Here is a 5,760-nt window from a genome sequence, read left to right as displayed (position 1 = left end):
TCAATTGGGGTGCGTCCTCATTTAGTCACTCTCCTCCAGTAACTTACCTTTACTTACCAGTTTGCTAGTTGTTTGGTCCATAGACTCAACTAGACTTCCTTCCCGATATCCAATCAGTCTCTCGACTTATCTGGACTTCTTTCTAGATATCCAGTCAGTCTGTCGACATATATAGACTTCTTGCCAGATATCCGATCAACCTGTCGACCTATCTAGACTTCAGACCAGATATCTAATCGGCCTGTTGACCTATCTGTTAACTCCTGCACACTTGGTAAAGTGGTTAGATCACAACAATACCTAACTTAACTTACTTTGTCATTCATCTAAACGTTAGTAAGACCATTAGTGCAAATTGCACGAACACTTTGTTTGCCAAGCAGCTGCTTTCTCACTGGATGGAGACATTGGAATGTTAAGAGTTAAACTTAGATGCTAGTTATGGTAACTACATCATTAGAGTGACTTGCTATAAGACTTCGTATGATTATCTATATATATGGATATGTCTGTGAAGCTCTTATTGCAGCTCAAGTGCAAGTTTCATTTGACTTGAGGTATACAAGTCATCTTGTTCATGGAGACTTATACTTTGATATCTTAAGTAAGCACCTCATTGAGGTCCAGACCCGAGATGATTGGGTATAAGTTGAAATACCCAAAGATGTTTGGATAGCCCATAGAGGATTCACCGCTCCTTGCGAGAATACATATACCCTATGATTACTCGTTAGGATTATTACTCAAAGTCTTTGGCCAAAGCATTATATGTTAAGAGTACGAGACTTTTGTACACATGTACGAGTAATTTGAATCCTTAGAATGAGGAAGTATTACTTGGGCTATGTGTGACGTAGTTAGTCTAGTGGGGACAGACACATAGATCATGTCCTGAACCAAGTGGGTATAAGACGAGTAAAAGGAACAAGACACGACTCACTGTAGTTGCTGAAGGATTTAGAATTAGTTCTAAGATCAACTATTATTTTCTGGTTAATTGAGAATCATGATGTATTACTAGGTGTCACTCATGATCGTTCTATAATTAAGTAGTTGACGACCAAGATAGATCGGGAACCTATTGGGTCACACGCACTAACGAGTCTCTAAAAGACATAAAATAAGTTAAAGAATAGGATTCTTAGATCAAGAGATAAATATTTAGTTGGACCATATATAAGATAAATATGGAAATATTTGTCATGATGGAAATGCGAATGAGCTACTTCTCTTATAGTAGAGTTGAACCATATTTGGTTTAATCATGAATTAGTTATGAACCAACTTGGTTTAGTTGTGAACCAAATCAAGGTGTTAATGGACTAATTTTTAGTTAAGGGATAATGAGTTGAATTTAGGCTTTCTAATCTAACTCATTAAAGAGGATTATATATTGATGTAATTGAGAGAGAATTAGATATAAGTTTCATTATTTGGTTAATTGGTTTTTGGAAACCCAATCCTCCTCTCCCTCTCCTCTCTCTCCCACCGCCAACAAGAGGGTGCACCCTCTTGTTGCCGTGACGACCACAAGGGAGAAAAACTCTCCCTTGTGTGCTTCTCTTCTTCTTACTCTCGATCCCGCTTCTTTGCTCATGACTAATAACTTCTAAAGGAGAGACTTGTACTCAAGGAGTTGTCTTGAGGAGCCCAGTGTGGATACGAATAGAGGCGAGGTTTGACAACGTCGCTACAGTTGATGCCCTTTTCGTTATAGGTCATCCGTAAGGTATACCTAGCGTAAATTTACTTTTCATAAAAATTTTAATTATGTGATCATGTTTGACATATTGTATCCTTATATACATGTAGTGTGTGTGATGTAATAATTAGGAATTATTATTGTTTTATTTTCCACTGCATATGTTTACGAAACGTGTTCTAGCACACACCCACATCAGACATATCATAACAGTGGTATCAGAGCCTAATCGTGCTTCGACATGATCGTAAAATTATTTTAGGATTCATAATTAGTGTTATAATTAATTTTAGAATTTTTCTAAAATTATTAAGACTTTTTCTATTTTTGAAAGTTTTCTAAATTGTTAGAAAATTCTATTTTTAGAAAGTTTCTAATATAATTTTAGAAAATTAAATTTATAAATATTCTATTAATTTAAAAATTATCATTCTAGAATTTTCTAAAATGTTAAGAAATATATTAATTTTAGAAAATTTCCTAATTTGTTATGTAATACCAAATATGGAAAGATTATGAAATTTTAAAAAATTCAGATATAAGATATTCTAAATTAAATTATAGAATTAATTATTTCTAGAATTTTTTAGATTTATTAAAATATTCTATTTTTGGATAGTTTCCTAAATTGTTAGGAAATGCCAAATTTGAATAAATTTGAAAAATTATTAAAAATCCAGATATGAGAAATTCTAAATTAAATTATAGAATTATTCTTTTATAAAATTTTTATATTTATTAAAATATTTTATTTTTGGAAAGTTTCTAAATTGTTAGGAAATACTAAATTTGGAAAGATTTAGAAAATCATAAAAAAAATTAATATTTGAATTATTCTGTAATAAATTAAGAAATATTAATTATTTATTTTCTAAATTGTTAGAAAATTATTTTAGAAATTTATTTCCAAAATAATTAAAGATTCTTAATTGATAGAAAGATTCTAGTGAAATATGTTAATTAAATTTAAAAATTAGTTTCCTAATTTGATTAGATAAATCTTGATTTATTAAAATTAAATTTAGAACATATTTTTATTTCTAAAATAGAATTATAACATATGTAAATTTATGCAATATTCATACCATATTATATGTCATGTATGTAAGACCGTTGGATTCGATAGAGGGGGGGGGGGTGAATATCGATTCGAAAATCTCGAGTTAAAACGCAGGGGAAATGTAAAGAAGTAAAGAGATGAACACTGTTGATTTTTACTTCGTTCGGAGCCTGTGACGACTCCTACTCGAAGGCCCGTACTCCTTGAGTACTTTTGTTGGGCAATTCACTAGCAATTCGGATAATTACAATTTACGTACAAATATTGCTAATGAAAAGAAGGAAAACAAAGCTAACCGATAAACAATAAATTAAGAAGGAGAGCCGGAGTGAGTCGTCGGAGCTTTGTGAGCGTCGTTGGAGCGCAGTGCAGCAGAGTGATTGGATTCAGAGTTCTCAGAAGACTGATGTTTTGAAGCTCCTGCCTGGGGCTTCTTTTATATGCTGCTCCGAGCGCCCGGCGCTTGGAATGTGACGTAACACTCCCAACCAACATTCTCCAAGTGTCAACGCGTCGTGGATAAAACTTGCCTCGGCGCCGGATCCTCAGGCGCCGGACTCTTCTCCGTAAAGTCCTTCTCCGCAAGAAAAGGTTAGTCCGAGGCAAATGTACCTGCAGCAAAAGAATGTTAGCACGTTTTATCGATAAGCAAAGTATGACTTAGATTCCGTCTTTCCGAGACCGGAATCTAGTCACGATCTCGACTTAGATATCCGAAATGGATCTAAGCCGGATCAACGCCTAATGTCCCTTCCGGAACGCGTCCTCACTACCCTCCAGGACTTACCTCACTTACCGCCAGACGTCCGGCCCGTCGCCGTCTGGACTTCTCTAAGCGTCCGGCCGTCGACCCGCTTGGACTTCTCGCCACTATCCGGCCAGCCCGTCGACCTAGCCGGACTTCGCCAAGCGTCCGGTCAGCCGTCGACCCTCTTGGACTTCTCGCCAGCTATCCGGCCCTCGACCTAGCTGGACTTTTCCTGCACACTTGATCAAAGTGTCAGACAACAACACAACTAACTTAACCTATTTGTCATTCATCAAAACCTGGGTTAGACCGTTAGTGCTACCCGCACCAACAATCTCCCCCTTTTTGATGGAATGACAACCTGGTTAAGTTAGTGAAAGCATATGTACGAAACAACATGCATTTGTGTGGTTTTAAAGTTAGTTTGTGTTTTCAAATTGGTTTAGCTAACTTAACCACCTAACCCTTCTCCCCCTTTGGCATTCATAAAAAAGTAAGCAGGGGTAAACAAGCATAGTGTAGAGTAATAAAAAGTTTGGTTAAAAAAAATTCAAAGATATTGATAAAATTAATAGTAAAAAGATAGTCAAGTTGACTCGGGGGAGTTTAAACTTTTGAAAATTCGTTTAAAGCATTTAGCTTTTAGCTTTTAGAAAGCTAGTTAAGTTTTGACAGTGATTTAAGTTTGAAAAAGTCTAACTTTCATAATTTTTAACACTTGAGTTTTTGCAAAATCAAATTTCAGTTTGTAAACATTGATTTTGAACTTTACTTTTAGTTTTCAAAGGAGTTTGGTAGAACTAATTTTGATAAAGTAAAAATAATTGAATCTAATTTTCAAAAATCAAAATTTTAAAGTTCAAAAGTACTATTTTCTAAACCATGGTTTAAAATACTTGACAAGTTGAGTTTTCAAAGACTAAGTAAAAAGGATAAAAAGTTTGTGATTTAAAACAAAGAATTTTCACAATTTTAAGCAAGTTGATATTGAAAATTGATTTTCAAAAGTAAGGAAAGTGATTTTGAGAAGCTTAGTTTGTAAACTTAAGTTTTGAAAAATCTAATTTCCACAATTTTCAAAACTAAGTTAAATCTAATTTTCAGAATCAATTTTCAATAAAAAGTAAAACCCAATTCTTAAAAACAACTTAGTTTTATAAGAGTTAGTTTTCAAAAGTAGGTTTAAGAAATTTTTGGGAAAACATTTTTCAAACAAGATTTAAAATATTTTATATAAAGGAAAAATTTTTTTAATTAATTCCTCCCCCTGAACCTTACATCACTTTAACCAGCTGTCTAACCAATTAGGTACTAACTAACTATCAGAAGATAGTAGCTTTCACTTGGTTAGTCAGATTAAGTTAATTACAACCAGTCAGTGTTTGACTTGACTGATGAACTTTAATCTGATTAATATCTGAATTGTATTTAACGTCCAGACTTATGTTGATGCACTGAAATTAGCATCTTAAGTCCGGACAGTTGGCCTATGCATCTCACCCCTTTCTATGTTTGTCAAACACAAGCAAGGTAACCCTAGGGTGTTGGTGAGATGCTCAAAAACTAGTCCTATGGGTACATGCTTTCTAAGGATGTAAACCTAGTCTAAGGCAAAAAACTATTTTTGAAGGTCTAAAAATGGAAATTTTGAAAACAAACAAGTTTAGCCTATAAGTTGATAAAATTATTTTTGAAAGTATTTTGAAATTTCCTAGTCTATTGAGCACATCCCCAATTTTCGTCGTAAGTTGCTAAATTCACTCTCAGGGAGTGATTTTATAAAAATGTCAGCTAAATTTGATTTAGACTCAATGTACTTGAGTTCAATATCACCTTTAGTAACATGATCCCTGATGAAGTGATGCCTAACTTCAATATGTTTGGTTCTTGAATGATGTACAGGATTCTTGGTTAAGTTAATCGAACTTATATTATCAATTAATACTTTTACATTTGTGATATTTAAGTTGAAATCTTTTAGAGTATGCATCATCCATAATATTTGTGCAACACACTCCCCTATAGCTATGTATTCTGACTCAGTTGTAGATAGTACAACACAGTGTTGCTCTCTACTAAACCAGCTGACAAGGGATAGACCAAGTAGTTGGCATCCACCACTTGTGCTTTTGCGGTCTAATTTGCATCCGGCATAATCTGAGTCAGAATATCCTATTAATTTGAAGTTGTTGGTCCTAGGATACCAAATTCCTACATTTGTGGTTCCCTTGAGGTATCTAAAGATCCTTT

Source organism: Zingiber officinale, chromosome 4A, assembly GCF_018446385.1.
Source record: "Zingiber officinale cultivar Zhangliang chromosome 4A, Zo_v1.1, whole genome shotgun sequence".
NCBI classification, from domain to species: Eukaryota; Viridiplantae; Streptophyta; class Magnoliopsida; order Zingiberales; family Zingiberaceae; genus Zingiber; species Zingiber officinale.
The sequence above is the reverse complement of the archived record's forward strand: the minus strand, read 5'-3'. Positions refer to the sequence as shown.